Source organism: Nylanderia fulva, unplaced genomic scaffold, assembly GCF_048542155.1.
Source record: "Nylanderia fulva isolate GAGA-0341 unplaced genomic scaffold, ASM4854215v1 Scaffold674, whole genome shotgun sequence".
Taxonomy (NCBI): domain Eukaryota; kingdom Metazoa; phylum Arthropoda; class Insecta; order Hymenoptera; family Formicidae; genus Nylanderia; species Nylanderia fulva.
The window spans coordinates 27,776-55,021 of record NW_028190780.1 but is presented as its reverse complement, the minus strand read 5'-3'; the positions used below and the strand labels follow the sequence as shown (position 1 = coordinate 55,021).

The following is a 27,246-nucleotide window of genomic DNA, read 5'->3' as shown; positions in this document are numbered from 1 at the left end:
AGCGTGCCCGCGCGCGAGCCGCAAGGACTCCGCGGGACATCGCCGACCGACGCGAAGCCAGCGCCGCTGACGATGAATCTCCCCGTTCGATCTTTTTGGGTTTCTTAGGTTTACCCCTGAACGGTTTCACGTACTCTTGAACTCTCTCTTCAAAGTTCTTTTCAACTTTCCCTCACGGTACTTGTTTGCTATCGGTCTCGTGGTCGTATTTAGCCTTAGATGGAGTTTACCACCCACTTAGAGCTGCACTCTCAAGCAACCCGACTCTAAGGAGAGATCCTCCCGAGGCGCGCACCGGTCGCTACGGGCCTGGCACCCTCTACGGGTAGTGGCCCCATTCAAGATGGACTTGGACGCGACGCGGCACCTCGGGATAAGCGGATCCTCCCAAACACCACATTTCCCTGCGGCGGAACCGCGGGATTCGGTGCTGGGCTCTTTCCTGTTCGCTCGCCGCTACTAAGGAAATCCTGGTTAGTTCTTTTCCTCCGCTTAATAATATGCTTAAATTCAGCGGGATAATCTCGCGCTGCTCTGAGGTCGTCGCATAGTGAGTTTTCGTAGCCGTTTGCCTCCTCCGCGTCGCTCATCGTCGTCTCTCCTCTATAATATATATTATAAGAGGGAGAGAGAGAGAGCGTCGAACGAGAGAGCAGCAGCGGCAGCACACGAAATACGCGAGAAGGCAATCGCCGGGGCGCTAACCGCACACACACTCTGTTGGTGGTAATGGAGACGATATATCGCGGGGTTCGAGATTCTCGGCTCCCCCTTCTCTTTTATATACAAAATTCGGGCGGAATCGATTCGACGAGTACACGACGCGGCGCGCCGGTCCCCTTTTTTCGCTTTACGAAAATTTCGTGGACTCGGACACGCGGTCGGCTCGCGATTCAAAACCCTTCTCCGTAAAGAGGTAAAGGATTACGAATGCTCTCTCCGCCGGACGACGACGCGCCGTATATTTCTCCGTAATACCGTTATGTGTGCGGGCAAGGGCGCCTCGGCATAAGACGCGCGAGCGCTATCGCACCGAGAGACGCGGCACAGAGTGCGAGAGCAGTCCGGTCAGTCTGTGTGATGTACGGAGAGGAGAGACGGTGAGACAAGCGCTACCTACTTTCGGGAGACAACGACGCACGCGCCGCTCTAGGGAAAGCGGTGCCATTTCACCGTCCTGACCCTTTTTTTGGCCGTTTGTTGCTCCCTTCGCGCGCGCTCTTACTCTCATCCCATTTCTCCTCGGCTCTCGCGTACACACACGACTTGGATACACAAACACGCTCCCCTCTTAATTCGCGCAGCATTCTCTGGGCGCGCGTTCGCCAACGTTTTACACGCTTGTGCGCTTCTCCTCCTCATTATTATTATTTCGGTGTGTCATTTCAGACGACGCCAGGATTTGCACCGCGGCCGGTCGGCGCGGCACAGACACCTCGGGCGAACGTCCAACGATCGCTCGTACGCCCATTGTAAGCGTTGCACAGGGCACAGGCGACGCGCGCGCCATTCTCTGGTCGCCCGCGTCGTGGCCGTGCGCGCTTTTCGGGCGCAAGCAGTTTAGGGGTACTAAAACGACCCTCAGCCAGGCGTGGTCCGGGAATTGTATCCGTGGACCGCAATGTGCGTTCGAAATGTCGATGTTCATGTGTCCTGCAGTTCACAAGTTGACGCGCAATTAGCTGCGTTCTTCATCGACCCACGAGCCAAGTGATCCACCGTTCAGGGTAATCGTTCGAAATTTTTGCGTTCGCGAAGAAACGCGCTTCTCGTTCAACCATCGTGGTCTCTTCTCTCGGACGAGAGAGAGAGAATAATCGTGGTGGCTCTTCGATCAGCCTGTCCGCGCGCGTCCGAGGACGCGCGCGGACCGCCGCCTCCCGCCAGGGAAGGCTACGGCACAAAGATAGAGTTGTGTGTTTCTCGTTCGGAGCGTCTCTCCCGCAACGGGAGAGCCGGGGCGGAAGCTCTTTGAAGAAACCGTCGGACCGACACAGTTGACAGATTGGTCGAAATATCATCGATCCCTTCTCTGTGTTATATATATATTATAATAATATATGGGGGTCCTCTCGCTCGGCACTCGCGGTCGCACACCGTGTGTTCTCGGCACGCTGACCGCTGCCCCGCGACAACGGGGAGGGCGCGCGTCGACGAACGTCGTGGGTGCTGCACACACGCGTGCGCGGGCATAGGTTACCACCGGTTCGCGCTCAACGCCGAATCGACGCTCTGTGTGTGTGTGGCCGGAGAATGGCACACACACGAGCGTGATCGCGAAGCGTCTCGCTCCGAATCGTCGTCGAACACCGCCGGGCGCGCTGCTCTGCTTGCCGACTACTTTCGGTCAGAGAGGCGCGACGGCGTCCGTCGTTATATCAAAACACAACAACAAATTCCGTCAAATCCGTTATTTTCTTTTTCTCTGAGAGCGCCTTTTCAGCGCGTCCATTCAGTCGCCGACTGCTGCGAGCGCGCGTCTCTCCCAAAAGAGAGGACTCTCGACGCAGAGCAGGACCTCCGGAACGTTAATGATCCTTCCGCAGGTTCACCTACGGAAACCTTGTTACGACTTTTACTTCCTCTAAATGATCAAGTTTGGTCATCTTCCCGGCAACATCGGCAATGCCGAGACATTGCCGCGCACCAGTCCGAAGACCTCACTAAATCATTCAATCGGTAGTAGCGACGGGCGGTGTGTACAAAGGGCAGGGACGTAATCAACGCGAGCTTATGACTCGCGCTTACTGGGAATTCCTCGTTCATGGGGAACAATTGCAAGCCCCAATCCCTAGCACGAAGGAGGTTCAGCGGGTTACCCGGGCCTTTCGGCCAGGGAACACACGCTGATTCCTTCAGTGTAGCGCGCGTGCGGCCCAGAACATCTAAGGGCATCACAGACCTGTTATTGCTCAATCTCGTGCGGCTAGAAGCCGCCTGTCCCTCTAAGAAGATTTGTTTGTACGTTGGTAGTAAAAACCCGCCAGCCGAAGCCGGGGGCCTTCGCGATACCATAAGGTACGCCTATTTAGCAGGCTAGAGTCTCGTTCGTTATCGGAATTAACCAGACAAATCGCTCCACCAACTAAGAACGGCCATGCACCACCACCCACCGAATCAAGAAAGAGCTATCAATCTGTCAATCCTTCCGGTGTCTGGGCCTGGTGAGGTTTCCCGTGTTGAGTCAAATTAAGCCGCAGGCTCCACTCCTGGTGGTGCCCTTCCGTCAATTCCTTTAAGTTTCAGCTTTGCAACCATACTTCCCCCGGAACCCAAAAGCTTTGGTTTCCCGGAAGCTGCCCGCCGAGTCATCGGAGGAACTTCGGCGGATCGCTAGCAGGCATCGTTTATGGTTAGAACTAGGGCGGTATCTGATCGCCTTCGAACCTTTAACTTTCGTTCTTGATTAATGAATGAGGGAGAGAATGAGAGCGTTGCGGAAGTGAGTGAGATAGCGTGTATGAGAGTAATTGGTGCGAGACTCCGTAAATTCCTGTTTACGGAGACGAACAAAATTTCAAAGATTGCGAGTGAGAAAATACTGGACATTGTGGGAGAATATGAGGAACAAATGATGAAAATGTTGTGCAAAAATGAGAGAATACAGGGGAAACTGGATGAGTGTATGCGTTGAGCGAGTCGGGATTTAGCCTACGGCGGAAGTGGAATGAGCTATGCGGGCGTGAGTGCGAAAAATGTTGAAAAGAGCGTGATTGAAAAGGTACAGGAAGTGAATGTGAAAACGAGTGAAAACGAAAGAAAAGAGTTATGCGGTAATAGTGAGAGCGGATGATGCAAGTGCGAGTGTGACAAGTGAGGAAGTAAAGGAGAGAATGATGAAGCATTTGAGCAAGTCACTGAATGTGCGTGTGAAAGCGGTGAGGAAAGTGAGGAATGGAGGTGTAGCGATTGAGACGATGAGCGAGAGTGAGTTGAAAAGAATAAGAGAGTGTGGTCAGTTTAAGAATGCTGGCCTAAAGGTTGAGCTGCCTCGCAAGATAGGCCCAAAGATCATCTTGTACGATGTGCCGAATGATATGGCGAGTGAAGTGTTAATGAGAGAAATGTATGAGAGGAGCTTGAAAGGGCGAGTGGATGAGAGAGTATTTATGGATCGTGTGCGTGTTGTGAGTAGGAATGCGAAGAAAGATGCAACCTGCGGAAATGTGATATTAGAAGTTACGAGTGCAATAAGAAATGTGCTCTGTAGTGACGGACGAGTGTTTGTGCATTGGAAGGCCTTTAGGGTGAAAGAGTTTTTCAGTGTGCTGAGGTGCCACAAGTGCTTCGCATTTGGGCACATGATGCGGCAATGCACCGAAAAGGAAAGACTGTGCCAAAAATGTGGATGTGTAGGACACATGATGAGAGATTGTAAAAAGGAAAGTGTGTGTAGAAACTGTAAGCTGAAAGGGAGCAAATGTGATCACTCGGTTCTGTCCGAAGTGTGTCCGGAATACGTGAGAGCGTTAGAGAGAGAGAAAGCGAGAATAAATGACGAATGAATGGTGCGTGAATGTGGTGCAGTATAACTGCCAGAGAGCGTATGCAGGTTATGTGTGATCTGGGTGAGATGATGCGCGAACGTCGAGTGAGTGTAGCACTGCTGCAAGAACCGTATGAAAGGCATGGACGTGTGGTGGGCTTGCCCATAGGTATGGATGTGATTGTGTGCGAAAGTGGGACGGTGAAAGCAGCAGTGGTGGTAAATGACTCTAGGTTAGACGTGATGTGCGTGAGAGAGTGTACGAATAAGCTTGGAGTGAGTGTGTGGTTGAAGGGGGACTTTGGCGAAATGTATGTGGTGTCCATGTATTGCCAGTATGGTAAGTGTATCGAGCCGTACTTGGCGTACATGGACAGAGTATGTGAGACGGCCGGGAGAAAGCGTCTGCTGATAGGTATGGATGCGAATGCCGTCTCTCCCTTGTGGTATAGCAAGGGTGGAGGCAGCAGAGAGAGTGAAGCGCGTGGTAGAGTGATTGAGGAATGGATGATTGCGAGCGGGATGAATGTTGTTGAATGAGCCAAGCGAGTTTTACTCGTTCAGCGGGCCGAATGGGGAGAGTGACATCGATGTCACTTTCGTGAACGGCGTGAATGGAGGGTGCCGGTATGAGTGGGAAGTAAAGCCCGACTGGGGAGTGAGTGACCATAACGTATTGTTAATACGGATGGTACACAGAGAGAATGTAGGTACGAATGAGGGCATGCGTAGATGGGTGTGCAAGGACGTAGACTGGGAAGGATATATGTGTGATATGCGAGAGAGTGCGTTAGAGGATGCAGCGAGCGCCATAGACAAAGCGGATGCGCAGAGCTGTGTAGAGCGAATGATGAAATGGATCCATAGTGCGAATGATCGATGGATGAAGAAGTGTAAACCTGTGTATGCTAGGAAGCTTGTGTGGTGGACGGATGAGCTTGAGAAACAGAAGAAGGCTGTAGGAAGGAGCAGACGTGCCTACCAGCGTGCGAGAAAGAGGAATGGAAGCAGAGTGGAAGAAAGAATGAATGAATATAAGTATGTTTTGCGGGAATATAAGGAGAAAATGCGAAGAGTGAAAGAGGAGAATTGGAAGCGATTTGTGTGCGTGACTGGAAAGAGGGATCCATGGAGCGATGTATATAAGGTGTGCATGGGAAAGCGTGATAGGGTAAGATTAAGTGGCATAAAAGTGGGTGATAGAGTGACGAGTACATGGAAAGGAAGCGCGGATGAGCTAATGAAGAGATTCTTCCCGGCAGCAAGGACGAACGTGGCGATAGACGCCAGGGGAGACGTGAGGGAGGAAGAAAAGCAGTTTGAATGGAGCGAAGTGGATGTGGCAGTGAGATCGATGAAAGTGGGTAAGGCACCTGGTATGGATGGTGTGAGTGCTGAGATGTTGCGAGCGATTTGGCGTGCTGTCCCGGTATGGATGAAAAGAATGTATGATGTATGTCTGAATACAGCGTGTTTCCCCCCGGCGTGGAAGACTGCGCGGGTGGTAGTGTTATTGAAGTCTCCCGATAAACCTAGGTCGGACCCTGGGTCTTATAGGCCCATTTGACTGCTGTCCGTGCTGGGGAAAGTGTTGGAGCGAATGATGGTTGGAAGACTCGAGCGAACGATGGGTGGAAGAATGTGTGACGCCCAGTACGGATTCGTAAGGAATCGGTCGACCGAGGATGCATGGAATCGAGTGCATGACTGGGTGAATGGGTCGGAGAAAAAGTATGTGTTAGGAGTGTTCGTGGACTTCAAAGGAGCGTTTGATAACCTAGAGTGGGAATGTGTGATCGAGAAATTGCGTGAGGTTGAATGTGAAGAAATTGAATTATGGAAGAGCTACTTTAGCGGCAGGCGTGTATGCATGATGGGTGCGTGTGACACAGTGTGGAAAGACGTAAAGCGTGGCTGCCCGCAGGGCTCCATCTGTAATCTATTTATATGGAACCTAATGATGGATGAACTGTTGTGGCGGCTGCGTGAGAGTGAATGTAAAGTGGTTGCGTACGCGGATGACTTGTTGTTGGTCGTGGAAGGACAGAGCCGAGCGGAGTTGGAGAGAAAGGGTACTAAGTGGATGAGAATGGTGTACGAATGGGGAGTGAAAGTAGGTGTGAGTGTGTCTGAGAACAAAACTGTGATGATGTTGATGAAAGGTAGTATGGCTGGGACGAGGCCTCCCAATGTTCGAGTGAATGATAGATGCGTGAGGTATGCGAGGAGCGTGAAATATCTGGGTGTTTGTGTGAGTAAAAGGATGAACTACAGGTTGCATCTGGAGTGTCTGAGAAAGAAATGTATGAATGTGGTGGGAAAATTAAGACGCGTGTTGAGAAGTGAGTGGGGTTTGCGAAAGAAAGCTGTGACTGTGTTGTATAAAGGTCTGTTCATGTAGTGTGTGATGTATGGAGCGAGTGTATGGTATGGAGTGATGAGATTTGAATATGCGAGGGAGCTCATAAATAGGTGCCAGCGAGTGGTGTTGAGTGCGTGTCTGAATGTATGTAGAACGGTCTCCACGGCGGCCATGCAAGTCCTTATGGGTGGCTTGCCGTGGGACCTGGAGTGCGTGAGAAGAGGAGTGTTGTATAAGGTGAGAAAGGGAATTAGTATGAGTGAGTATGATGTAGTGAATGATAGTGACTTGCGTGAGAGAGGTGTGGAAGGACGTATGGAATTGATGAGTGAAAGGCTGTATGAGATGTGGCAGAATAGATGGAATATGTGCGAGAAAGAAAGAGTGACGTATGAATTTATAAAGAATGTAAGGTTCGCGGGTGAGTGCCGAGAGTTCGAGCCTAGCTTGAGCCTGGGCTATATCCTGACAGGGCATGGAAGTTTGAATGAATTCCTGTATAAGCGTGGTCTGTCTGAGAGTGAGAGCTGTGCATGCGGAGCGGAGAGAGAGAATTAAAAGCATGTGTTGGTTGAGTGTCCAATGTATGGTGATGTGAGGAACCTGAGTGAGTGGGGTGTGATTGTGCGAGAGAATGGCAGTGTGGATGTGAGTCGCATGTTGGAATGTAAGGAAAGGTATGAAAGTGTTGGTGTGTATGCGAAGATTGTATTTCAGAGAAGGAGGGCGATGCTGAAAGGAGGATAAGAGAAGCCGATGTTCCCGAGGAACATAGGCCGACCACTGCCTGGGAGGTGTAGGCCTCCGAAAGCTGGGAGTGGTCTCGGCCACGAAGATCCAACCAGTGATCTTGACTGGTACCACGGGAGTCGGGTTGCCCAGGGGGATTCGTCCCTCGTCCCGGCAATTGAGGTCGGACTTGTGGGGGTAGTGGTTAAAGCCGCATGCTGGTTAGGGGCTCTCGGGCCTCGACGGGTGAGCAGCGTATCTGCTCGGGCACCAGTCCTGCACAGCTGGTAGAGCGTTGGACAGGCGCTCGCCCCAACCGGTGGGTTGCCGAAGAGTCCTACAAACTCGGAGGCGCTACTGGTAGTTCCTGGCCTGCTGGAACGAGCTGATTGGGCTTATCCCAATTCCGCACCCATGGGGGTCGTGTGATTAAGCTCTCTGAGCAGGTACCGCACGTTAAATCAACCACGGACATCTGTTCCTATCTACTTTCCCCAGGAGGCTATTGACGATTCGACAGTAGTACGGGCATGACGCACCCGGGGCCCATAGGTCCCTTTCAAGCCAGGATGGGAGGCATCGTGTCTGGGGCTGCATGGCCGCGGGGAGGTTAAGTTGCGCGACCGCAAACGATCCCCCAGGGGCACCTGGCGCAACCTCTGTGGTATATAAGTCGCCTTACCCAGGTGATGGAGGCTCTGCCTGAGTGGACATTTTTTTTCCTGCCATACTCGTGGGATATACATGGAAAGAACAAAACTCAAACAAAAACACAAAAACTTGGCTGATACTTTGGTAACGACTAATGCTGGCACGAAAGTAACCGAAACTCTGAACGCCGAAAAAGAGAGAAAAAGAGAATTGCTGTTTGCGCGAAGGGGATCTGTAAGTAGATCACCACCTCCTTCGGGTAGTACCCAAAAAGACACTGAAGAGACGCATGAAGGGAACACAAGGCTGAGTGATTCTGAAAATGAGAAGGATGGATATGAAAGATTAGAACAGAGCACAGGAGTAAATGAAGTAGAGGAGATGATGGAGACAAAGGAACAGCTCGAGACATTCATGTTTAATGATAACAACAAAATAACAAAATCTGCAATAAAATACATATTGTCCAAATGGGCAGTACTAGAAAATAGACTACATAATGTAGTTTTAGAAAAAGAAAAATGGAAAGCTGCTTACCAAGCTGTTGCTGACTTGAGGCCTAAAGGACTCTCCTATGCCAATGTTACGGCAGGAACTCCAAGGACTGCTACAGGTGCTGTAAAAGAAAAAGAAAGGAAGTCAGATACTACGCACAAAGTAGTACTAATTAAACCTATAAAAGAAGACGAAGATGCGAGAACGAATAGTGAAATAAAGAAGGAGGTTATAAAGGAACTGACAAGTACAAATAAAAGGCTGAGGATAAAGGCAATAAGGCAAATAAGAGGAAAAGGAGTAGTGGTGGAGGTAGATGAAAGAGACGGGGACTTTGTGAAAAGAATAAACCTAACAACAAAGAAATTGAAAGTAGAGGAGCCAAGGAAAATAAATCCTACTCTTATAATTTATGACGTAGACAGGGAATATAAGTTTGAAGATCTCAAAGAAGATTTCATTCTTAAAAACTGTGACGATCCGGATCCAATCGAAATAGAAGAATACAAAAAGGATTGTGTGGGAGTAACTATGACTCTCTCGGTCCTCAAAGCAACACGCTGCGATGGTACTTAGAGAGAGTCGTGGTTGGTTCGTGATGCGCCAACGAAGTCCTCTAGTAAGGACCTTCAGCCTCTCACGTCCAAGTTGTACCTCCATCTCCTTGTGGTGCTCCCGGAAACGGCCTACTTTGAAAGTTTAAACTCGGTAGGTGTCGACTAAGAGAGTGTACAGCGAAGTGCGCCCCTAAGGGCTTCGGCCCATGCGCCTACGGTCATGGTGAGTTGTGGGGCTAAGAAAGACCGGGGTTTCTTGGGGGGCTCTCGGTTGTCAATCCGTTTGCCCCCCTACACGCAGTTATTTATGGAGAGAAATTTGAATGAGAATACTGTCCCGGGTTCTCGGATGGCCCGGGGACTGCGTGCGAGTGCTCGCTTGAGTGAGAGCGCGAGAGGTGCGGAGGACCCTGACGGGGTCGCAGCTGGTCCGTCGCAAACCACTATAAGGACCAGCCAGGCTGAAGTGGACAGCCTAGAGGAGGAAATGGTCAGCTGTGAGCAGTGTTCGGCGAGGTTCCGGAACATGCGTGGTCTTGGTGTCCACAAAGTACGTGCTCACCCACTACAAGCCAACAGTGCTATCAATGTTGACCGCGTAAAGGCCAGATGGTCAGTTGAGGAAACTAGACTCATGGCACGCGCTGAGGCTGAAGGCACCTTAGCCGGGGAGCTTTTCATTAATCAGTATCTGGAGACAAGGTTCCCCAATAGGAGTCTCGAAGCCATCAAGGGTAAACGGCAACAGGAGCCTTACCGAGTGATGGTTAGAGACTTCTGCCAAGAGATCCAATCGCGTCGCGCGATTGTGATCGATGAGGGCGATAGGGATGGTGCGGTGATGACACGAGCCGACACCATTCCTGCGGCCACTGAGGCTAGTACTGACGATCAAAGCGCACATCAGCCTTCCCCTGAACAAAGTTCTCAGAGGCTGCGGGACAAGATACAATCACTCGTAGAGCAGAGTGCGGCGTTCCGTAGCTACGAGGCTGATACTCTTGCTGGCACGGCAAGAGATGCTCTGACGGCGGGGAGGGTCGACGTCTTGGCTATCAACAGATGGCTGGGCATGATCTTCCCTCGGCCGCTACAAGTGCGCCCTCCGCAACGCGTTTCGGCAAAGAAGCACTGTCCTCCAGTCAAGCGAGAGAGCAGGGAGCAGAGGAGAAAGAGGGAGTATGCAATTGTGCAATCCTTCTACAAGAAGAACAAGAAGTCCTGTTTGTCGCGTATCCTCGAGGGCGACTCGGTGCGCAAGAGGCCGTCTGCTGTCGAATTCTTTAACTGCTGGCGCCCCATTATGGAGGCCTCCAGCGGTGCGGATGGAGACATGACGGACTTGCGTGAGTCGTTTGAGGAAGCGGCACAGGCTGCGAGTGCTGGCCGGGGCCGTACGTCAAGTTTGAGAGGGATTCACCTCGAAGGTCTCGGCGATGGCGCTGCCACGGATCCAGTTCCTGTGGCGGATAAGACCTTGCTCTGGGATTCTATAACACCTGCAGAGATAAACAGGATTTCCGTAAGGACTGGCACTGCGCCCGGATGGACCAGATTACGCCGAGGATGTGGAACGCTGTTCCTGCGATTCTTCGTGCGCTTCTGTTCAATCTGCTGCTCCTGGCAGAGACGATCTCTTCGTCAATCGCCACAACCAGAACGGTGGCCACAACTCCTTGTGAAGGGGGGTATGTCCGATCGGCCAGGTCCGACGGAGTACCGTCCTCTCAGCATAAGATCCGTTATAACAAGACACTTCCACAAGATATTGGCAAAGAGATTGGCAGCCCTCGACATCTTCGACAAGCGCCAAAGGGGGTTCCGGCCGGTGGACGGGGTATGTGAGAACGTCACAGTCCTTTCATCCGTGCTTTGGGACGCCCGGAGGCGTTGTCGTTCTCTGCATGTGGCGTGCGTTGATCTGTCGAAAGCTTTCGATACGGTTGCGCACGCTGCTATTCATACGACTCTCGATGAGCTGGGGCTCCTTCGGGAGTTTAGAGAGTACGTAAGGGCTGTCTATTCGAATGCGCTGACCGAGTTGCAGGGGGTCAACGCTGAGGAAGTGTCGGCCATTATGATTGGCCGTGGCGTGAGACAGGGTGATCCGTTGTCGCCCCTGCTGTTCAATCTGGTCGTAGATAGAGCACTAGGAATTCTCTCGGAGGACGTTGGCTATCGGTTGGGTAACCGGCTTATCAATGCGCTGGGCTACGCAGACGACATTGTGCTCCTGGTCTCTACCAGTAATGGTCTGCAGGAGAACTTGACACGGCTTCAGACGCCTTTATGCGAAATGGGCTCGAGATCAACGCGAGAAAGACCGGAGTGCTGTCCATGGTGGCGTCCGGCAGAGACAAGAAGGTGAAGGTGGATACCACACCTTATTTCACCGTGGGGGGGAGCGATGATACCGCAAAGATCCCTGGTCAATGTCTGGACGTATCTGGGCTGCGAATACACAGGTGCTAGGGAACTCGCAAGCGATCCACCCTTAGCTCAGGCCATCGAGCAACTCACGAGGGCACCTCTTAAGCCGCAACAGCGGTTGAGGTTGTTGCGTGACTGTCTCCTTCCACGGTATTATCACCGATGGACAGTGGGTACGGTCTCGGCCGAAACCCTCAAGGGTAAGAATATCATCGTACGCACCGCGGTGCGACGATGGCTGCGTTTTCCCCATGATGTTCCTGCTGGATACCTGCATGCGCCGATACAGAGTGGCGGGCTTGGAATGCCTCTATTGAGAACTTTGATCCCAATTTTGAAACATAACCGACTGCAGCGGTTGTGTCGGAGTACTCTACCCGCAGCATGCGCGGCTGCCGAAATCACGTATGTGGCTAGGCAGCTTGTCTGGTGTGAAAACCAGATGCGAGTGCGGGGTCACAGAGTGACTACGACCGCTGAGCTCGGACAGCAGTGTGCGGCCTGGTTGCGCGAGTCGTGCGATGGGAGTGGACTCAGAGAGGTTGCGGCCTCCAACCTGAGCTCCTACTGGGTATCGGCTGGCGCCGATGCCATCCCAGGTGCCGACTACGTGCACTATCACCACATACGAGCTAACTGCATACCGTCTAAAGCGAGATGCTTCCGAGGTCGTGATGGGCGCGATAATCGCTGTCGTGCCGGTTGTCCCGAAACCGAGACGCCGGCTCACTGCGTGCAACGCTGCTTCAGAACGCACGGAGTGAAAATCCTGCGGCATGACGACCTATGCCGTCAAGTTGGTGGCTATTTACAGCAGAAGGGATGGCGCGTCGATGCGGAACAAGCGTATTCGACGTCTGCCGGCCGGAGGCGGCCCGACCTGACCATCGCTAAGGGTGGTGAGGCAGTGGTCGTAGACGCGCAGGTAGTGTCTAGCAAAACCGCGTTGGAGATGTCCCACGAGCGTAAGGTGGAAAAGTACCGGTCATGTAATGATCTGGCAGCCGCTGTGGCGGAGCGCACAGGAGTACCACGAAATAATGTTCGTTTTACCGCCATTACTATTTCGTGGCAAGGTGTCTGGTGCTCGCGAAGCGAGTCTGAGTTGCGGGGGCTGGGTTTAACGTCCGCCCAGCTCCGAACGTTGACGACTCGGGTCTTGTGGGGCTCATGGCTGGAAACGTTTTAACGCAATGACATCGCGTTATAACGAGAGAAGACGGAACGTGGCCTCATCTAGTGGTGCATGATGGATGGCGCGTAGAGTTGGGGGCCTCCGCATCATTCGCGCGAGTTTGAATGATTGCGTGAATGGTCGAGGTGAAATACGAGCTGCCTTTAGCTAGCTCCGACCTTCACGATCCAGGGTGTTGACTGCGAACACCAACAGTAAACAGCTCTGCAATATCGCTGTCGGTGGCTACTTGGCGACTGTGATTTTGTAGCAGTCGTCGCGCACCGTAGGCGAAACAGCCAAATGCCTCGTCATCTAATTAGTGACGCGCCATCGCCACCCACCCCTGACCCCTTTCCAGGCCCTTCTCGTCGGCCGCCCGCTGGGCCACGACGCCGCCCAACACCCGCTGCCCCTGTCCCTGCTCCCCGCAAGCCCCGCAATTCCCATGCCCACACTGTGATCGTGCGTTCACCACGAAGACCGGACTCGGCCTCCATCGCCGACGTGCACACGAGGCCATCGTCAACGAGGAGGTTAACGTCGAGAGGGTTAACCGCCAATGGAGCGACGAAGAGAAGCGCATGATGGCGAGGGAGAAGGCGCTTGCCGCGAATCGAGGCGTAGGGTTTATGAATCAACATCTGTTAACCGTCGTCCCGAATCGCACCTTTGATGCCATCAAGGGGATGCGTAAGAACGGCGGTTACCAGCGCCTCGTCGCGACGGCACTGGAGGATCTGGCAGCCGCATCATCGAGCGAGAGCTCGTTTCTCTCGGCCGGTGGCTCCAGTCCTCCCGTCTCCCCTCGACCCATCGCCATCTCTCCCCACGGGTCGCCTGGCTCGCCTCCGCTTTCTCCATCTTCTCCCGGCTGGGGTGATGCGTACGGCAGTTTTGCCGGTGCTATACGCGCGCTCATCCCGGTTGTGGAGGCCATCCAGGGATGGAAGTCCCATATCCTGATCCAGATCGGATCAGGAATTCTGGATGGCCAGCGGAGGACCTGGGCCCGTGGGTATTGAGTGTGTTCCCTCCGACGCTTCCTCGTGTGCGACCGCCCGTACGAAACCGTGTCGTCAATCCGGATAGAAAAGCGCGCCGCCGAGCGGAGTATGCGCGCGTCCAGCGCCTCTTCCGTTCGAGCATGTCGCGCGCGGCCAAGGAGATTCTGGATGGTGCCACTGAGGCAGACGTGGTTCCCGGTGTGCGGCAGATGGCCGCGCACTGGGGCCCGTTCGTAGCGCAGGAGTCCGCTCCTGTCGCACCGGCTCCGCGTCTTCCACCGAAAGCGGAGCTTAGTGGCACCTGGTCTCCAATCTTCTGTGAGGAGTCGGCAGCCATCAACCTGCCCCTCAACTCGGCCCTCGGATTAGACGGCATCGGCGTACGGATATGGAGAGCGGTACCAGCTTCTATCAAAGCTCTCCTCTTCAACATCGTGCTGCAATACGGAGGTTTCCCAGCATCGATGCTGGTGAGTCGGACGGTTTTCATCCCGAAGAGGGGGGATTGCTCCCTGCCGGGGGATTTCCGTTCGATCTCCATCACCTCCGTGGTCGTGAGGCACTTACATAAGATCTTTGCCCAAAGGCTTCGCAAGTCCAAGCTAGTCGATCTAAGGCAGCGGTGCTTTGATGACGGGTGCGGCGACAATGTAGCCGTCCTGGCGTCCCTCATAATGGAGTTGAGGGGCAGGTTGATGGCTGCCGCCTCCTCACAGGAGATTGGAGACCAGGTGCCACTAAGCTCCGCTTTCGGTGAAAGACGCGGAGCCGGTGCGACAGGAGCGGACTCCTGCGCTACGAACGGGCCCCAGTGCGCGGCCATCTGCCGCACACCGGGAACCACGTCTGCCTCCAGTGGCACCATCCAGAATCTCCTTGGCCGCGCGCGACATGCTCGAACGGAAGAGGCGCTGGACGCGCGCATACTCCGCTCGGCGGCGCGCTTTTCTATCCGGATTGACGACACGGTTTCGTACAGGCGGTCGCACACGAGGAAGCGTCGGAGGGAACACACTCAATACCCACGGGCCCAGGTCCTCCGCTGGCCATCCAGAATTCCTGATCCTGATCTGGATCAGGATATGGGACTTCCATCCCTGGATGGCCTCCACAACCGGGATGAGCGCGCGTATAGCACCGGCAAAACTGCCGTACGCATCACCCCAGCCGGGAGAAGATGGAGAAAGCGGAGGCGAGCCAGGCGACCCGTGGGGAGAGATGGCGATGGGTCGAGGGGAGACGGGAGGACTGGAGCCACCGGCCGAGAGAAACGAGCTCTCGCTCGATGATGCGGCTGCCAGATCCTCCAGTGCCGTCGCGACGAGGCGCTGGTAACCGCCGTTCTTACGCATCCCCTTGATGGCATCAAGGGTGCGATTCGGGACGACGGTTAACAGATGTTGATTCATAAACCTAACGCCTCGATTCGCGGCAAGCGCCTTCTCCCTCGCCATCATGCGCTTCTCTTCGTCGCTCCATTGGCGGTTAACCCTCTCGACGTTAACCTCCTCGTTGACGATGGCCTCGTGTGCACGTCGGCGATGGAGGCCGAGTCCGGTCTTCGTGGTGAACGCACGATCACAGTGTGGGCATGGGAATTGCGGGGCTTGCGGGGAGCAGGGACAGGGGCAGCGGGTGTTGGGCGGCGTCGTGACCCAGCGGGCGGCCGACGAGAAGGACCTGGAAAGGGGTCAGTGGAGGGTGGCGATGGCGCGTCACTAATTAGATGACGAGGCATTTGGCTGTTTCGCCTACGGTGCGCGACGACTGCTACAAAATCACAGTCGCCAAGTAGCCACCGACAGCGATATTGCAGAGCTGTTTACTGTTGGTGTTCGCAGTCAACACCCTGGATCGTGAAGGTCGGAGCTAGCTAAAGGCAGCTCGTATTTCACCTCGACTATTCACGCAATCATTCAAACTCGCGCGAATGATGCGGAGGCCCCCAACTCTACGCGCCATCCATCATGCACCACTAGATGAGGCCACGTTCCGTCTTCTCTCGTTATAACGCGATGTCATTGCGTTAAAACGTTTCCAGCCATGAGCCCCACAAGACCCGAGTCGTCAACGTTCGGAGCTGGGCGGACGTTAAACCCAGCCCCCGCAATCTCAGACTCGCTTCGCGAGCTCCAGACACCTTGCCACGAAATAGTAATGGCGGTAAAACGAACATTATTTCGTGGTACTCCTGTGCGCTCCGCCACAGCGGCTGCCAGATCATTACATGACCGGTACTTTTCCACCTTACGCTCGTGGGACATCTCCAACGCGGTTTTGCTAGACACTACCTGCGCGTCTACGACCACTGCCTCACCACCCTTAGCGATGGTCAGGTCGGGCCGCCTCCGGCCGGCAGACGTCGAATACGCTTGTTCCGCATCGACGCGCCATCCCTTCTGCTGTAAATAGCCACCAACTTGACGGCATAGGTCGTCATGCCGCAGGATTTTCACTCCGTGCGTTCTGAAGCAGCGTTGCACGCAGTGAGCCGGCGTCTCGGTTTCGGGACAACCGGCACGACAGCGATTATCGCGCCCATCACGACTTCGGAAGCATCTCGCTCTAGACGGTATGCAGTTAGCTCGTATGTGGTGATAGTGCACGTAGTCGGCACCTGGGATGGCATCGGCGCCAGCCGATACCCAGTAGGAGCTCAGGTTGGAGGCCGCAACCTCTCTGAGTCTACTCCCATCGCACGACTCGCGCAACCAGGCCGCACACTGCTGTCTGAGCTCAGCGGTCGTAGTCACTCTGTGACCCCGCACTCGCATCTGGTTTTCACACCAGACAAGCTGCCTAGCCACATACGTGGTTTCGGCAGCCGCGCATGCTGCGGGTAGAGTACTCCGACACAACCGCTGCAGTCGGTTATGTTTCAGAATTGGGATCAAAGTTCTCAATAGAGGCATTCCAAGCCCGCTACTCTGTATCGGCGCATGCAGGTATCCAGCAGGAACATCATGGGGAAAACGCAGCCATCGTCGCACCGCGGTGCGTACGATGATATTCTTACCCTTGAGGGTTTTGGCCGAGACCGTACCCACTGTCCATCGGTGATAATACCGTGGAAGGAGACAGTCACGCAACAACCTCAGCCGCTGTTGCGGCTTAAGAGGTGCCCTCGTGAGTTGCTCGATGGCCTGAGCTAAGGGTGGATCGCTTGCGAGTTCCCTAGCACCTGTGTATTCGCAGCCCAGATACGTCCAGACATTGACCAGGGATCTTTGCGGTATCATCGCTCCCCCCCACGGTGAAATAAGGTGTGGTGTCCACCTTCACCTTCTTGTCTCTGCCGGACGCCACCATGGACAGCACTCCGGTCTTTCTCGCGTTGATCTCGAGCCCATTTCGCATAAAGGCGTCATGAAGCCGTGTCAAGTTCTCCTGCAGACCATTTCTGGTAGAGACCAGGAGCACAATGTCGTCTGCGTAGCCCAGCGCATTGATAAGCCGGTTACCCAATCGATAGCCAACGTCCTCAGAGAGAATTCCTAGTGCTCTATCTACGACCAGATTGAACAGCAGGGGCGACAACGGATCACCCTGTCTCACGCCACGGCCAATCATAATGGCCGACACTTCCTCAGCGTTGACCCCCTGCAACTTGGTCAGCGCATTCGAATAGACAGCCCTTACGTACTCTCTAAACTCCCGAAGGAGCCCCAGCTCATCGAGAGTCGTATGAATAGCAGCGTGCGCAAACGTATCGAAAGCTTTCGACAGATCAACGCACGCCACATGCAGAGAACGACAACGCCTCCGGGCTTCCCAAAGCACGGATGAAAGGACTGTGACGTTCTCACATACCCCGTCCACCGGCCGGAACCCCCTTTGGCGCTTGTCGAAGATGTCGAGGCTGCCAATCTCTTTGCCAATATCTTGTGGAAGTGTCTTGTTATAACGGATCTTATGCTGAGAGGACGGTACTCCGTCGGACCTGGCCGATCGGACATACCCCCCTTCACAAGGAGTTGTGGCCACCGTTCTGGTTGTGGCGATTGACGAGGAGATCGTCTCTGCCAGGAGCAGCAGATTGAACAGAAGCTGCACGAAGAATCGCAGGAACAGCGTTCCACATCCTCGGCGTAATCTGGTCCATCCGGGCGCAGTGCCAGTCCTTACGGAAATCCTGTTTACCTCTGCAGGTGTTATAGAATCCCAGAGCAAGGTCTTATCCGCCAAAGGAACTGGATCCGTGGCAGCGCCATCGCCGAGACCTTCGAGGTGAATCCCTCTCAAACTTGACGTACGGCCCCGGCCAGCACTCGCAGCCTGTGCCGCTTCCTCAAACGACTCACGCAAGTCCGTCATGTCTCCATCCGCACCGCTGGAGGCCTCCATAATGGGGCGCCAGCAGTTAAAGAATTCGACAGCAGACGGCCTCTTGCGCACCGAGTCGCCCTCGAGGATACGCGACAAACAGGACTTCTTGTTCTTCTTGTAGAAGGATTGCACAATTGCATACTCCCTCTTTCTCCTCTGCTCCCTGCTCACTCGCTTGACTGGAGGACAGTGCTTCTTTGCCGAAACGCGTTGCGGAGGGCGCACTTGTAGCGGCCGAGGGAAGATCATGCCCAGCCATCTCTTGATAGCCAAGACGTCGACCCTCCCCGCCGTCAGAGCATCTCTTGCCGTGCCAGCAAGAGTATCAGCCTCGTAGCTACGGAACGCCGCACTCTGCTCTACGAGTGATTGTATCTTGTCCCGCAGCCTCTGAGAACTTTGTTCAGGGGAAGGCTGATGTGCGCTTTGATCGTCAGTACTAGCCTCAGTGGCCGCAGGAATGGTGTCGGCTCGTGTCATCACCGCACCATCCCTATCGCCCTCATCGATCACAATCGCGCGACGCGATTGGATCTCTTGGCAGAAGTCTCTAACCATCACTCGGTAAGGCTCCTGTTGCCGTTTACCCTTGTTGGCTTCGAGACTCCTATTGGGGAACCTTGTCTCCAGATACTGGTTAATGAAAAGCTCCCCGGCTAAGGTGCCTTCAGCCTCAGCGCGTGCCATGAGTCTAGTTTCCTCAACTGACCATCTGGCCTTTACGCGGTCAACATTGATAGCACTGTTGGCTTGTAGTGGGTGAGCACGTACTTTGTGGACACCAAGACCACGCATGTTCCGGAACCTCGCCGAACACTGCTCACAGCTGACCATTTCCTCCTCTAGGCTGTCCACTTCAGCCTGGCTGGTCCTTATAGTGGTTTGCGACGGACCAGCTGCGACCCCGTCAGGGTCCTCCGCACCTCTCGCGCTCTCACTCAAGCGAGCACTCGCACGCAGTCCCCGGGCCATCCGAGAACCCGGGACAGTATTCTCATTCAAATTTCTCTCCATAATTAACTGCGTGTAGGGGGGCAAACGGATTGACAACCGAGAGCCCCCAAGAAACCCCGGTCTTTCTTAGCCCCACAACTCACCATGACCGTAGGCGCATGGGCCGAAGCCCTTAGGGGCGCACTTCGCTGTACACTCTCTTAGTCGACACCTACCGAGTTTAAACTTTCAAAGTAGGCCGTTTCCGGGAGCACCACAAGGAGATGGAGGTACAACTTGGACGTGAGAGGCTGAAGGTCCTTACTAGAGGACTTCGTTGGCGCATCACGAACCAACCACGACTCTCTCTAAGTACCATCGCAGCGTGTTGCTTTGAGGACCGAGAGAGTCATAGTTACTCCCACACAATCCTTTTTGTATTCTTCTATTTCGATTGGATCCGGATCGTCACAGTTTTTAAGAATGAAATCTTCTTTGAGATCTTCAAACTTATATTCCCTGTCTACGTCATAAATTATAAGAGTAGGATTTATTTTCCTTGGCTCCTCTACTTTCAATTTCTTTGTTGTTAGGTTTATTCTTTTCACAAAGTCCCCGTCTCTTTCATCTACCTCCACCACTACTCCTTTTCCTCTTATTTGCCTTATTGCCTTTATCCTCAGCCTTTTATTTGTACTTGTCAGTTCCTTTATAACCTCCTTCTTTATTTCACTATTCGTTCTCGCATCTTCGTCTTCTTTTATAGGTTTAATGAGTACTACTTTGTGCGTAGTATCTGACTTCCTTTCTTTTTCTTTTACAGCACCTGTAGCAGTCCTTGGAGTTCCTGCCGTAACATTGGCATAGGAGAGTCCTTTAGGCCTCAAGTCAGCAACAGCTTGGTAAGCAGCTTTCCATTTTTCTTTTTCTAAAACTACATTATGTAGTCTATTTTCTAGTACTGCCCATTTGGACAATATGTATTTTATTGCAGATTTTGTTATTTTGTTGTTATCATTAAACATGAATGTCTCGAGCTGTTCCTTTGTCTCCATCATCTCCTCTACTTCATTTACTCCTGTGCTCTGTTCTAATCTTTCATATCCATCCTTCTCATTTTCAGAATCACTCAGCCTTGTGTTCCCTTCATGCGTCTCTTCAGTGTTTTTTTGGGTACTACCCGAAGGAGGTGGTGATCTACTTACAGATCCCCTTCGCGCAAACAGCAATTCTCTTTTTCTCTCTTTTTCGGCGTTCAGAGTTTCGGTTACTTTCGTGCCAGCATTAGTCGTTACCAAAGTATCAGCCAAGTTTTTGTGTTTTTGTTTGAGTTTTGTTCTTTCCATGTATATCCCACGAGTATGGCAGGAAAAAAAATGTCCACTCAGGCAGAGCCTCCATCACCTGGGTAAGGCGACTTATATACCACAGAGGTTGCGCCAGGTGCCCCTGGGGGATCGTTTGCGGTCGCGCAAATTAATCTCCCCGCGGCCATGCAGCCCCAAACACGATGCCTCCCATCCTGGCTTGAAAGGGACCTATGGGCCCCGGGTGCGTCATGCCCGTACTACTGTCGAATTGTCAATAGCCTCCTGGGGAAAGTAGATAGGAACAGATGTCCGTGGTTGATTTAACGTGCGGTACCTGCTCAGAGAGCTTAATCACACGACCCCCATGGGTGCGGAATTGGGATAAGCCCAATCAGCTCGTTCCAGCAGGCCAGAAATTACCAGTAGCGCCTCCGAGTTTGTAGGACTCTTCGGCAACCCACCAATTGGGGCGAACGCCTGTCCAACGCTCTACCAGCTGTGCAGGACTGGTGCCCGAGCAGATACGCTGCTCACCCGTCGAGGCCCGAGAGCCCCTAACCAGCATGCGGCTTCAACCACTACCCCCACGAGTCCGACCTCAATTGCCGGGACGAGGGACGAATCCCCCTGGGCAACCCGACTCCCGTGGTACCAGTCAAGATCACTGGTTGGATCTTCGTGGCCGAGACCACTCCCAGCTTTCGGAGGCCTACACCTCCCAGGCAGTGGTCGGCCTATGTTCCTCGGGAACATCGGCTTCTCTTATCCTCCTTTCAGCATCGCCCTCCTTCTCTGAAAAACAATCTTCGCATACACACCAACACTTTCATACCTTTCCTTACATTCCAACATGCGACTCACATCCACACTGCCATTCTCTCGCACAATCACACCCCACTCACTCAGGTTCCTCACATCACCATACATTGGACACTCAACCAACACATGCTTTTAATTCTCTCTCTCCGCTCCGCATGCACAGCTCTCACTCTCAGACAGACCACGCTTATACAGGAATTCATTCAAACTTCCATGCCCTGTCAGGATATAGCCCAGGCTCAAGCTAGGCTCGAACTCTCGGCACTCACCCGCGAACCTTACATTCTTTATAAATTCATACGTCACTCTTCCTTTCTCGCACTTATTCCATCTATTCTGCCACATCTCATACAGCCTTTCACTCACCAATTCCATACATCCTTCCACACCTCTCTCACGCAAGTCACTATCATTCACTACATCATACTCACTCATACTAATTCCCTTTCTCACCTTATACAACACTCCTCTTCTCACGCACACCAGGTCCCACGGCAAGCCACCCATAAGGACTTGCATGGCCGCCGTGGAGACCGTTCTACATACATTTAGACACGCACTCAACACCACTCGCTGGCACCTATTTATGAGCTCCCTCGCATATTCAAATCTCATCACTCCATACCATACACTCGCTCCATACATCACACACGACATGAACAGACCTTTATACAACACAGTCACAGCTTTCTTTCGCAAACCCCACTCACTTCTCAACACGCGTCTTAATTTTCCCACCACATTCATACATTTCTTTCTCAGACACTCCAGATGCAACCTGTAGTTCATCCTTTTACTCACACAAACACCCAGATATTTTACGCTCCTCGCATACCTCACGCATCTATCATTCACTCGTACATTGGGAGGCCTCGTCCCAGCCATACTACCTTTCATCAACATCATCACAGTCTTGTTCTCAGACACACTCACACCTACTTTCACTCCCCATTCGTACACCATTCTCATCCACTTAGTACCCTTTCTCTCCAACTCCGCTCGGCTCTGTCCTTCCACGACCAACAACAAGTCATCCGCGTACGCAACCACTTTACATTCACTCTCACGCAGCCGCCACAACAGTTCATCCATCATTAGGTTCCATATAAATGGATCACAGATGGAGCCCTGCGGGCAGCCACGCTTTACGTCTTTCCACACTGTGTCACACGCACCCATCATGCATACACGCCTGCCGCTAAAATAGCTCTTCCATAATTCAATTTCTTCACATTCAACCTCACGCAATTTCTCGATCACACATTCCCACTCTAGGTTATCAAACGCTCCTTTGAAGTCCACGAACACTCCTAACACATACTTTCTCTCCGACCCATTCACCCAGTCATGCACTCGATTCCGTGCATCCTCGGTCGACCGATTCCTTACGAATCCGTACTGGGCGTCACACATTCTTCCACCCATCGTTCGCTCGAGTCTTCCAACCATCATTCGCTCCAACACTTTCTCCAGCACGGACAGCAGTCAAATGGGCCTATAAGACCCAGGGTCCGACCTAGGTTTATCGGGAGACTTCAATAACACTACTACCCGCGCAGTCATCCACGCCGGGGGGAAACACGCTGTATTCAGACATACATCATACATTCTTTTCATCCATACCGGGACAGCACGCCAAATCGCTCGCAACATCTCAGCACTCACACCATCCATACCAGGTGCCTTACCCACTTTCATCGATCTCACTGCCACACCCACTTCGCTCCATTCAAACTGCTTTTCTTCCTCCCTCACGTCTCCCCTGGCGTCTATCGCCACGTTCGTCCTTGCTGCCGGGAAGAATCTCTTCATTAGCTCATCCGCGCTTTCTTTCCATGTACTCGTCACTCTATCACCCACTTTTATGCCACTTAATCTTACCCTATCACGCTTTCCCATGCACACCTTATATACATCGCTCCATGGATCCCTCTTCCCAGTCACGCACACAAATCGCTTCCAATTTTCCTCTTTCACTCTTCGCATTTCCTCCTTATAATCCCGCAAAACATACTTATATTCATTCATTCTTTCTTCCACTCTGCTTCCATTCCTCTTTCTCGCACGCTGGTAGGCACGTCTGCTCCTTCCTACAGCCTTCTTCAGTTTCTCAAGCTCATCCGTCCACCACACAAGCTTCCTAGCATACACAGGTTTACACCTCTTCATCCATCGATCATTCGCACTATGGATCCATTTCATCATTCGCTCTACACAGCTCTGCGCATCCGCTTCGTCTATGGCGCTCGCTGCATCCTCTAACGCACTCTCTCGCATATCACACATATATCCTTCCCAGTCTACGTCCTTGCACACCCATCTACGCATACCCTCATTCGTACCTACATTCTCTCTGTGTACCATCCGTATTAACAATACGTCATGGTCACTCACTCCCCAGTCGGCTTTACTTCCCACTCATACCGGCACCCTCCATTCACGCCGTTCACGAAAGTGACATCGATGTCACTCTCCCCATTCGGCCCGCTGAACGAGTAAAACTCGCTTGGCTCATTCAACAACATTCATCCCGCTCGCAATCATCCATTCCTCAATCACTCTACCACGCGCTTCACTCTCTCTGCTGCCTCCACCCTTGCTATACCACAAGGGAGAGACGGCATTCGCATCCATACCTATCAGCAGACGCTTTCTCCCGGCCGTCTCACATACTCTGTCCATGTACGCCAAGTACGGCTCGATACACTTACCATACTGGCAATACATGGACACCACATACATTTCGCCAAAGTCCCCCTTTAACCACACACTCACTCCAAGCTTATTCGTACACTCTCTCACGTACATCACGTCTAACCTAGAGTCATTTACACCACTGCTGCTTTCATCGTCCCACTTTCGCACACAATCACATCCATACCTATGGGCAAGCCCACCACACGTCCATGCCTTTCATACGGTTCTTGCAGCAGTGCTACATTCACTCGACGTTCGCGCATCATCTCACCCAGATCACACATAACCGCATACGCTCTCTGGCAGTTATACTGCACCACATTCACGCACCATTCATTCGTCATTTATTCTCGCTTTCTCTCTTTCTAACGCTCTCACGTATTCCGGACACACTTCGGACAGAACCGAGTGATCACATTTGCTTTCTTTCAGCTTACAGTTTCTACACACACTTTCCTTTTTACAATCTCTCATCATGTGTCCTACACATCCGCATTTTTGGCACAGTCTTTCCTTTTCGGTGCATTGCCGCATCATGTGCCCAAATGCGAAGCACTTGTGGCACCTCAGCACACTGAAAAACTCTTTCACCCTAAAGGCCTTCCAATGCACAAACACTCGTCCGACACTACAGAGCACATTTCTTATTGCACTCGTAACTTCTAATATCACATTTCCGCAGGTTGCATCTTTCTTCGCATTCCTACTCACAACACGCACACGTTCCATAAATACTCTCTCATCCACTCGCCCTTTCAAGCTCCTCTCATACATTTCTCTCATTAACACTTCACTCGCCATATCATTCGGCACATCGTACAAGATGATCTTTGGGCCTATCTTGCGAGGCAGCTCAACCTTTAGGCCAGCATTCTTAAACTGACCACACTCTCTTATTCTTTTCAACTCAATCTCGCTCATCGTCTCAATCGCTACACCTCCATTCCTCACTTTCCTCACCGCTTTCACACGCACATTCAGTGACTTGCTCACATGCTTCATCATTCTCTCCTTTACTTCCTCACTTGTCACACTCGCACTTGCATCATCCGCTCTCACTATTACCGCATAACTCTTCTCTTTCGTTTTCACTCGTTTTCACATTCACTTCCTGTACCTTTTCAATCACGCTCTTTTCAACATTTTTCGCACTCACGCTCGCATAGATCATTCCACTTCCGCCGTAGGCTAAATCCCGACTCGCTTGACGCATACACTCATCCAGTTTCCCCTGTATTCTCTCATTTTTGCACAACATTTTCATCATCTGTTCCTCATATTCTCCCACAATGTCCAGTATTTTCTCACTCGCACTCTTAGAAATTTTGTTCGTCTCCGTAAACAGGAAATTACGGAGTCTCGCACCAATTACTCTCATACACGCTATCTCACTCACTTCCGCAACGCTCTCATTCTCTCCCTCATTCATTAATCAAGAACGAAAGTTAGAGGTTCGAAGGCGATCAGATACCGCCCTAGTTCTAACCATAAACGATGCCAGCTAGCGATCAGCCGAAGTTCCTCCGATGAGGAACGGGTAACGAGGAATCAGGGTTCGATTCCGGAGAGGGAGCCTGAGAAACGGCTACCACATCCAAGGAAGGCAGCAGGCGCGCAAATTACCCACTCCCGGCACGGGGAGGTAGTGACGAAAAATAACGATACGGGACTCATCCGAGGCCCCGTAATCGGAATGAGTACACTTTAAATCCTTTAACGAGGATCCATTGGAGGGCAAGTCTGGTGCCAGCAGCCGCGGTAATTCCAGCTCCAATAGCGTATATTAAAGTTGTTGCGGTTAAAAAGCTCGTAGTTGAATCTGTGTCGCACACCGTCGGTTCACCGCTCGCGGTGTTTAACTGGCGTGATGTGGGACGTCCTACCGGTGGGCTTAGCCTCGCGAGGGGCGGCCCAACTAATATCCCGTCGCGGTGCTCTTTACTGAGTGTCGAGTCGGGCCGGTACGTTTACTTTGAACAAATTAGAGTGCTTAAAGCAGGCTACCTTCGCCTGAATACTGCGTGCATGGAATAATGGAATAGGACCTCGGTTCTATTTTGTTGGTTTTCGGAACCCCGAGGTAATGATTAATAGGGACAGATGGGGGCATTCGTATTGCGACGTTAGAGGTGAAATTCTTGGATCGTCGCAAGACGGACAGAAGCGAAAGCATTTGCCAAAAATGTTTTCATTAATCAAGAACGAAAGTTAGAGGTTTGAAGGCGATCAGATACCGCCCTAGTTCTAACCATAAACGATGCCAGCTAGCGATCCGCCGAAGTTCCTCCGATGACTCGGCGGGCAGCTTCCGGGAAACCAAAGCTTTTGGGTTCCGGGGGAAGTATGGTTGCAAAGCTGAAACTTAAAGGAATTGACGGAAGAGCACCACCAGGAGTGGAGCCTGCGGCTTAATTTGACTCAACACGGGAAACCTCACCAGGCCCAGACACCGGAAGGATTGACAGATTGATAGCTCTTTCTTGATTCGGTGGGTGGTGGTGCATGGCCGTTCTTAGTTGGTGGAGCGATTTGTCTGGTTAATTCCGATAACGAACGAGACTCTAGCCTGCTAAATAGGCGTACCTTATGGTATCGCGAAGGCCCCCGGCTTCGGCTGGCGGGTTTTTACTACCAACGTACAAACAAATCTTCTTAGAGGGACAGGCGGCTTCTAGCCGCACGAGATTGAGCAATAACAGGTCTGTGATGCCCTTAGATGTTCTGGGCCGCACGCGCGCTACACTGAAGGAATCAGCGTGTGTTCCCTGGCCGAAAGGCCCGGGTAACCCGCTGAACCTCCTTCGTGCTAGGGATTGGGGCTTGCAATTGTTCCCCATGAACGAGGAATTCCCAGTAAGCGCGAGTCATAAGCTCGCGTTGATTACGTCCCTGCCCTTTGTACACACCGCCCGTCGCTACTACCGATTGAATGATTTAGTGAGGTCTTCGGACTGGTGCGCGGCAATGTCTCGGCATTGCCGATGTTGCCGGGAAGATGACCAAACTTGATCATTTAGAGGAAGTAAAAGTCGTAACAAGGTTTCCGTAGGTGAACCTGCGGAAGGATCATTAACGTTCCGGAGGTCCTGCTCTGCGTCGAGAGTCCTCTCTTTTGGGAGAGACGCGCGCTCGCAGCAGTCGGCGACTGAATGGACGCGCTGAAAAGGCGCTCTCAGAGAAAAAGAAAATAACGGATTTGACGGAATTTGTTGTTGTGTTTTGATATAACGACGGACGCCGTCGCGCCTCTCTGACCGAAAGTAGTCGGCA

At 52.5% G+C, this 27,246-nt stretch overlaps 1 non-coding gene and 2 pseudogenes across 1 annotated transcript; 1 reads left to right on the top strand and 2 right to left on the bottom strand.

Annotated features, from left to right (window-relative positions):
- Positions 1-1,575: 1,575 nt before the first annotated feature.
- On the bottom strand, positions 1,576-1,730 carry LOC146720539 (5.8S ribosomal RNA). The gene has a single exon (XR_014926034.1). It is a non-coding gene; the product is annotated as a 5.8S ribosomal RNA (ribosomal RNA).
- An 807-nt stretch (positions 1,731-2,537) lies between these two features.
- LOC146720538 (small subunit ribosomal RNA) lies at positions 2,538-3,266 on the bottom strand (annotated as a pseudogene; the record flags this gene model as incomplete).
- Positions 3,267-26,311: 23,045 nt separating this feature from the next.
- Positions 26,312-27,040, top strand: LOC146720537 (small subunit ribosomal RNA; annotated as a pseudogene; the record flags this gene model as incomplete).
- Between the last annotated feature and the right edge of the window lie 206 nt (positions 27,041-27,246).